General features: G+C 39.9%; 1 pseudogene; it reads right to left on the reverse strand.

Moving 5' to 3' along the window:
• Positions 1 to 8,871, reverse strand: part of LOC149153374 (cullin-1-like) — a 28,772-nt pseudogene extending 19,901 nt beyond the window's left edge.
• Between the last annotated feature and the right edge of the window lie 330 nt (positions 8,872 to 9,201).

Raw genomic sequence — 9,201 nt, forward strand, 5'->3', positions numbered from 1 at the left:
GTCTATTCATGCTAGCCAGTGCAATCAAAACCTAATAGAGGGGGAGTTAGGTTACACAAGAAATATAGAATAGATCATGCAAGTGGGATTCTCATCATTTCAATGTGTTATTTTTAGTTGCAAGTGTTGGGATAACTTCAACTGAAGAAATATAAAGGAATATCATGATAAAGACCTAATATGTGTTAACTCTAAATGTATGTGAGATAAAACTAAGGAGCCTTATGTTTTCCCAAAATAGTGCAACCAAGTGTTCTTTTTCCTAGATGTGCTAGACAGTTTGTATAAGGACATGATCCAAGATAAAAACATTTTTTGAGAAAAACAAGGTTATATTTCCAAGAGAGGAAAATAATTAGGATGATGGCTACGAAGAGTGATATGTAAATGTTTTAAGAATAGAGTCGTCTTTCCCTTACATGAAACTATAATTTTTTTCTTGTTTGAAAATATTTGACATGATTTATTTTCTTGTTTATGCTTTCAAAGCTTGACATTAAAATTGTTTGGTCATTGGAATTGTTAGTTGTTTGATATTAGACTTTGTTGCGTGCTTGCTTAACTCAAACAATGTATATATTTATTATTTTACATTAGAATTATTTTTTTTCTTAAAAATACTTGACATTAGAATTGTTTGCTTGTTTCTAAATGTGTAACTTTACATTGTTTTCTTTTTCTTTGTTTTCTTTCATAAAGAGACAAACTCTGCAACTGGGGGTTATATGAGTCCTTCCGGCTCTAAATCTCAAGAAGGCACGATGATTTTTTGGGGACTGATGATTAAAAATGGATTGCAACCATAATTAACAAACCATTGGACCGTTCAGCTTTGAGCACATAATTCCATCTGACGACTACGGTTATCATTCGGAGAGACGAAAGATCAAACTTCTCAAGGGACCCATTCAAATTTTCCCCTAGAGCAGGTTTTAATAGGGTGGTGGTTGTGGCCACAACAAATGGCAAACCGTTGGGCGAACCAGTTACCTCTGTTACCAAATAAACCTTGGACCAGTAGAGCATCAGGGTGTTAAGATAAACTTGAAATGTAAACTGTATAGACGGATAGGCATGGGTTCCACTTCAGCATTGTTCACCTTAGGCAGGATAAAGACAAATAGCTCTACTTACTAATAGGGTTTTGACAGGCATTCTCCAATGGTCGCATTATGGGATTCATTGACCATCCTTTACCTGTTTTCTACTTTCAAAATCCTTTCGGGGCCATCACCTGTTTGTCAATACCTGTTTAGGTGTGTACCTCAGCTCTTTATCGCACATCAAGCTTGATGAATATATGTAGATATGGTCATCTGTATTTTATGCAAGAAATTTTAGTGCTATACTTTCGTATTATCGAATGGGGCGCAGTCATGGATCATACCATATTTTAAAACCGCTTAAGCAAGGTTGGGGCTTGTTGTGTCAACCGGTACTCTGAGTCCAGCAATAGTGCCTACTCCAACCAGCTTCCCAAACAACCTGTCCTTCCAGATTGACACAAGGACTTGACATTTTTTTTTATTTTTTTTATTTTTTTATTTTTATTTTCTAAATAAGTCCTTCCAGTTTTCGGGCACAAGGACTAGAGCACAATTAAATTTTCCACAGGATATATGACAGCGAGCTTAGCCCATGAAAGGAGATTTACTTGCAGCTGATAGATACTAGTAATTTTAGTGTGGTGGGTGGAACCAATGGAGAATAACTGCAAACCTTATAGACAAGTATAGGCTAGGTCTAGGTAGGATTTTCAAAAATGCAGCGTTCCGCCATGCCAGTCCAGTTGTGGTTACACATTTTTCATTTTATAAAGATGTCCCTACATGCTCAGGGTATCCAGGTTATCAATAAAGCCTACCTAGTTCCCAATAGATGCCAGTGAGTGGTTTCGATTCGAATTTCACCCCTGATTTTCCAGTTCTCAGAGGCTCATCAAAGGTTCATTTGACTTGCAAGGTAATAATGAATTTAGGATCTGCAGACTCATCAGCAGGTTAGTGAGGGAAGCAAAATGCTGAAGGTAATGAATGAGGGCAATTGAAAGAAAGTTGAAAAAGGTGAAAATAAAACTGAAAGACCAAAATCAAATGGCTGAAAAGGACTGAAGTTCAAAACAAAAGGAAGATAAACTTTGCATAAAAACAAAAATGAGAAAAAAAAAAAACGAAAAATATAACTAAGCTAACAGCAAAATAAAATAAATCCTAACCTACTCAGGAGGTAGCCACCATGTGGTGGCTACTGGAAATATTTCTTAAGATGCTGGCCATTAACAGGGAGTTTTTCGGTTTCTCCCTGTAAAGTTTTTAATCTGTAGGTTCCCTGACCAATTTTTTCCTCAACTTGGAACGGGCCCAGCCATAAATGTTGGAATTTCATGTGCTTACCCTTCGGCTCACTCAGCTTGTCCCATTTCAAGACTAGCTCTCCGACTTGATAATATTTATTTCCTACCTGATGGTGATCAAACCATCTCTTCACAATCATTTGGTGATTCCTAAACTTATTTCTGGCATTTTATCTCAATTCCTCCAACCTCACCAGTTTGTTGATTCTTTTTTGAAGTAAGGCTGAAGGGGTCCCTCTCGAGGCTTGGGAGAGATGTAAAGAAGGAAGGGTAACACTGGGAGGTAAAATCACTTCCTGTCCATAGACAAGGAAGTATGGGGAATTCCCTAATTCTACTGTTGGGGTGGCTCTATCATCCCAAAGGGAATTTGTTAGAGCGTTGTGCCAATTCCTCTGGTTTTTGGCGACAGATTTACGGATTATGCAGATGAGATTTTTATTTTAGGACTCTGCAACTCCGTTTCCCTGGGGGTAATAGTTTGTTGCATACCTTATGCGGATTGATTTATCAATAGCAAATTCAGTCAATTTTAGTGATGAAAAGTAAGAAGCATTATCAAATATGAGAGCATCAGGAATACCAAACCTGTTGACAATAAATTTCTCAATAAAATATATTACCTCGTCTTCGTTAACCCTCCAAAGCGGGATGGCTTCAGTCCACCTGGTGAAATAATCGGTTGTCGTGAGTATATACTTATGCTATTGTGAAGAGTTCGGAGTGATCTCCCCTATGACATCTAGGCCCCATTGCTGGAATGGGCGATAAATCATAACGGGCCTGAGGGGAACGACTAGCTTTCTTTCTCGCCCTGCGGCAGTTTGACATACCTTGCACTTCTGAGCATAGGCATGCAAGTCTCTGAACACTGTGGGCCAATAATACCCAGCTCTTAATATTTTGTGAGCAGTGGTCTCTCCGCCATAGTGACCACCTGCTGGGCCATCATGCATTTCTTTGAAGACATGATCAGCGTCATCCTTTTCCAAACACCTCAACCAAACTCCGTCATAATTTTTCCTATATAATGTATCATTGGCCAAGTGATACTAATTAGATTTTAATCTGAGTGCTCTTCTTCATGATGTGTCCATGTGCTCAGGACATGACCCCCATGTTAGATAAAAACGTATGTCGCAATACCACGAATTAGAGTCCGATGGGACTTACAATATTTCGTGCTTATATATTAACATTTCGTTATCCCATCTGGGCTCTTCCCTGAATACTACTTGAGCATTCCATGCACACTGAGTTTTTGGTTCCTTTGATGTCCCTTCTTTACCTGCCATGGCTTCTGTTGCAAGCTTACATAACCCCTGCCCCTGAACTATGTTTGTTGGTTTAATCTCAAGGTCGTATTCCTAAAGAGTCATTATCGAGTTCCCTCTCCGTTCTCCCATCTCCCTCTGCACGAAGAGGGTCCTTACAGCAGGGTGGGGAGCGATCACCTTGGTCCTGGCCTTTAGTAAATAAGGGCGGAAATGTTTTATGGCTTTAAAAACCACAAAACCTTGTTTCTCCATGTTAGGGTAATTTAGTTCTTCCCCTTGAAGATTAGAGCTCATATAAGAAATGGGGACTTCGTTGCCGTTATCATTTTTTTGGGTGAGGATTGTGGCATATGAAACATTAGAAGTGAAAGTGTACAGGAGGAATTCCTTGTCAAAATTGGGGCTAACCAACAAAATACCTTCTACGATGGCCTCCTTAATTTGTTGAAACGATCTCTTAGCTTCATCACTCCACCTATACACGGTGTCTTTCTTCATCATCAGCTGAATGGGATGCATTATTTCTACGAAGCTTGAAACAAATTTCCTAACGAAATTAATCTTCCCGAAAAAAGATTGCATTGCTCTTTTATTTGCAGGAGGTTGTATTCTCATGATGGTCTCTATTCTTTCAGGATCGATAATAATTCCTTCCTTGGAGAGGATATGACCCAGTAGCTTCCCTTCTGTAACTGCAAAAACGCTCTTCTTGGGATTCAACGATATTTCGTACCTGCAACATCTTTGGAAAACCTGTTTCAGGTGAAAATATGATCCATTTTGTGATAAGAATACACAGTAATGTCGTCCATGTAAACCACTATTGTTCTGTTAATCAATCCTCGGAAAGCTATGTCCATAGCTCTCTGAAATGTGGCGCCTACATTAATAAGTCCAAATGGCATTTTACAATATGCATAGGTGCCCCATTTAGTGTTGAAGGTTGTCTTAAGTTGATCTCCATTCAACACCAACACTTGATTATATCCCGAAAACCCATCCAATAGGGACAGCATTTCAGACCCAGAAACGCATTGAAGAATGTGTTCCATAGAAGGGACAGGATAGTTATCCTTCTGCAATGCTCTGTTCAGGTTTCTAAAATCGATACACAATATGATGTCTCCATTTTTTTTTCTTACTGGCACGATATTGGCTATCCAACAGGTGTGCCTGACCGGAAAAATGATTTTAGCGTCCAACATTTTTTTTAATTCTTTCTTTACCAACGGTTCCAGGCTTGGATGCCTCTTATGAAGCTTTTGTTGGTAGGGCTTAACCAAAGGAATTACATGTTGCATGATGCTGGTATTGAAGGTTTTTAAGTCACCATATGTCCATGCAAAGACATCCTTGTACTCTTGAAACAACTTAACAAACGTAGACTTTTCTTGTGGAGAGCATCCTAAGCCCAAATTAATATTTTTTGGGTCTTTTATGGTTCCAAGGTTGACCGACTCATACTTCATGGATGAGCTATGCATTTTGTAGTTATTCGGCCTTTTAAATTTATCATGTAGGTCATAAAAGGCTCCATCTTGACAACTGACTTGGGAATTATATTGGACTGATCTTTTTCCTCATCTTCACTCTCATTCATAATCTTGTCATGCTCTTTTTCATCAATGAGTGCATTTTTTAATGTCTTTTCGCAATGCAAGAACTCAAGGATTCGCTCGTCACCTTCAAATACCTACCAATTATGGTGAATTGCAATGTACCCTTTTCCTTACCTGGTCGAAAATTATCTGTGAGTCACCAAAAACTTTAAGATTTTTCGCCTTCATGTCAATGGATTTCTTTAGGCCCTACAGCAAGCCTTCGTACTCTGCCATGTTGTTGGTGCACATGAACTCCAACTGACTGGCCATCAAATGTTGGTTCCCTTGTGGGTCAATGAGAATGCTCCCAACACCTGCACCCTCTATGGAGTTAGTGCCATCAAAGTAGAGTGTCCAAAATATAGAATCTAATGTTACATCAATTGAACTGCTTTCTACGAAATTAGTCCTATCATCTACTATAATACAGGATAGTTCATCAGTTGGAATATAGGGGAGAGGTTCCAACTGTGTGTTCATTGCAGTTTCTTCAACTGTCTCTGCATGGAATTCTCCAAAATAGGTTTCCATGGCACAAATGTCGAAACTATAATTCCCAAGGATAGATTTGGTAAACATTATAGGTTCATTGGGGTTGTTTAATTATGTCACTACATACTTCATATATCTTTCTCAATCAACTCTCAACATATCACCTTTTCCTTTGTGAGGCAACAAGAGATGGGACCAATTAGTTGAGAAATATCCATTCAAATTTGCTAACCAGGCCCTACTAAGAAGAATTCCATATGCCTCGGGTATGTCGACTACCACTATGTCAATGACTTGTGTGTATTGTGGTTTGGTAGTCATCCAAATCAGCACATCTTTCAATTCTCCAATTACTTTTACATTCGTTCTATCTAGTTGCATAATTCGAGTTCTAGTTTTCTCGGGCATTGCATGAAGTATTTTAGCAATAGCGTAAGGCATAATAGTGGACGAGGCACTAGAATCTACTAGGCAATTATGTACGTTCATGTTGAATATTTCAAATGTGATAAGGAAAGGTGGAGTCATGGATTTTTATTTCCTTCCTATCATGGTTGCACTGACATCTTGGGGTGTCTGATTCATTTTTTACAGAGTTGCCTCCATGGTTGATGGTGTTTGGGATGTACTGGAGGTACTAACGGGTCTGGACACCGAAGTTTTGGTTTGACTACTCGGATTGGTGAGAGATTTGCAATTTCGTTCATTCATAGCTTTCAAAACCAAATCTCTCTACTGCGTTAACTTTAACAAATCGAAGTACATAATATTAGCTCGATATTTCTTAAGATCATCCATAATGTTGTAATAAATCCTATAAATGGGCTAGGGCAGAGTAAACATGCATGTTGGGTAGTAGAAGCCCCGCGCAACGAGTATGGGGTGTGAAGCCCAAAATTTTGGGTAAGAGCAGGGTAAATACTCCGCGAGATGCGCGGAGCGCGAGTTGTAATAAGTCACAAAGTCAAATGGGTAGTCTGCCCAAAAATAATGTAAAGAAATGTAAGTTGAATCGGCCCGACTATGGATCGCAGTCCATGGAAAGGTATAAATAGAGCAAGGCTCTATGAGTAGAGAGGCTAAGTTTTGGGTATGATTTGGGGGATCTGAGATGTAATGGGTGTCTGAAAAGAGCATTCTAAGAGTGTTTGTAAGTCCGAGTCGAGAGTTTGGGTAGAGGATAGAGGCTCTGCAGCTGTGTGCATAGAGGCCTAGACGAGTTCGCAGTTGTGTGCACGGACCCCTGCAGCTGAGTCCATAGGGAAGATCTGGATGTAAGGGTGATAAGTGGAAATAAAGATAAGTTCTTCCGAATTCTATGTTAATCTGAACTATCGCAACTCTATTATTTTATGGTTAATGAAACTGTTTTGATCTGCGCGCATATGTTTATTAAGTTTGTGAATCAAGTTTAATCTTAATATGAAAACTAAATGAAAGAAGTAAATGTTTGCTTAAAGACCTTTCTAAGTAGGTCTAGGTTATAATACTTAATTGAATAAATTAGATCTGTAATAAGTGCGATTAAGATTATCTGGATCTGCATAGGTCTAGCAAATCGTGAAGCTACAGGACAGCGCGCGAACATCTTAGACCACATCTAGACATCCCAAGGGTGTGGAAACTTGGTTCCAGCACCCTTCCCTACTACCTCGGGTGAGACCTCAGTCCGCGCTTCGCGGGCTGTTGCCAAAAGGGCCGGTAGCTATGGGATTTTCTTGGCTAAATAATTCTTTCGAACCTAGGTCAAGCCCATATAAGCCAACAATAATGGTCTTGCCACTCTTAGGTGGTAATTTACCATTTTGAGTTACCTTTATTGCATTTGGTGATGTATTATCCTTCTCTGGATAGCTCATGATTGGAGTACCCTGGGAATTACCACTAGGTTTATTCTTCTCAACAGGAGCCTTGGGAGCAGATGTCTTCGAAGGGCAAACATATCTCTTTGTCTGGTCTACAGGCTTCATCACATCCGCAAGTGGCCCTTTACTTCGTGTGTGGATTTCATTAATGTGAATTTCTTCTATATTATCTTCTTCTTCATCATTCCCATTTGCATAGAAATCCCACAGTACATTGACTTGAGATGCCTCGTCCTAGGCTCTTCTACTTTGTAATCTTTTTCATCTTCCTCTTCTTGCTCCAGATCTGCTATAGGTTATTATTTGGTAAGAAGCAATCTGATAAGAGTCAGGTCTTCCATATTTAAAATCCCTTCATTAGGTGGAGCAGGCAATGCAAGTTGACCATGACCACCTTCTGTCTTCTTACGATAGAAAGGTTTGAAGGATTTTCTGTTGTTATTATTTCCTCCATTCCCATTTGTACTCTCCAAAATTTCTTTTCATATCAATGACTGTGTTCGTCAATTTCTTAGTGATCCGATGCAAACCTTCCACATTTGTGGTGTCCTTTTCTTTGATCTCAACCGCTTTGTTATCACTCCCGTTATTCCTCTATGATGATTGAGAGGCTTTCTTTTCTTCGGTCGTATGATGACATGTTGTGAGACTAATCATTTCATTCTCAACTTTTATTGCTTCATCAATGGCACCCTGTAAGGTTTGTGCATTACTCCTTTTGACCCACATCACAGTAGGGCTAGGGAGAGCAGTGATGTAGAATTCCATGAGCACCTCATCAATAGGTCTAGCGTTAGCCTAGATTCTATTGAACAAAGTGTTGAACCGGATGTTAAAATCCTTGGCCTTTTCTTTGGTTTCCATTTTTAAACATGATAGTTCTAAGACCAAGGCCGCAGGTGTCTTATCATCACCAAACTTGTCTAAGAAGGCCCACTAAAAGTATCCCACGAAGTGATCAATCCTATTCTCAGGCTAAAATACAATGTGGATGTTGCACCAATCAAAGTAAAAGGGAATAAGCGACATACCACATCCTCATCAACTACCCCCAACATGCGCACGGCTAGGAAGAAAGAGTGGATATGGTTATCAGTTGTGTCTCCCCGCTCAGGGTCGACTTTGGGTAATACTCTTTCTACATTCTTGGGTAAGGCATGTTGCTGCCTAGGTACTACAACAACATCCTGTGCAAGCCAGGGAGGGAGTCCTCCCAGAGGGGGTGGGGGTTGATTCCCACCTGGAGGAGGCTGATTCCCACCTGGGGGAGGAACATTAGCCATAGTATGATTTGGGAAGTTTTGGTTGAGGGTCTCCTTTGGGCGTTCTTTGTTAGGATTTTCCAAATCAAGCCAGGGATGCTTGTTTCCTTGATTTCCCGAGCACGAATCACCTCTAGAGAGGGGATCCTCAGGAATTTCCTCCCAAGGAGTGTCGATACTTTGCAGGGACTCTAGCACAATATCTTCAAGAGAAATGGCTACAGATGTCTATTCGTTTATGTGAAAGATACTTGGCTTTCTTTTAGCGGTCAGAGGTAAGGAATGAAAGATGGGGAGCTAAGAGAGGGAACGAGCGTAGGCACAAGTAAGTGCTCTAACTGGTTGTTCCTG

The sequence above is a fragment of the Pinus tabuliformis genome, chromosome 9 (assembly GCF_031772625.1).
Source record: "Pinus tabuliformis cultivar Carrire ecotype Pingquan chromosome 9, CPIR1, whole genome shotgun sequence".
NCBI classification, from domain to species: Eukaryota; Viridiplantae; Streptophyta; class Pinopsida; order Pinales; family Pinaceae; genus Pinus; species Pinus tabuliformis.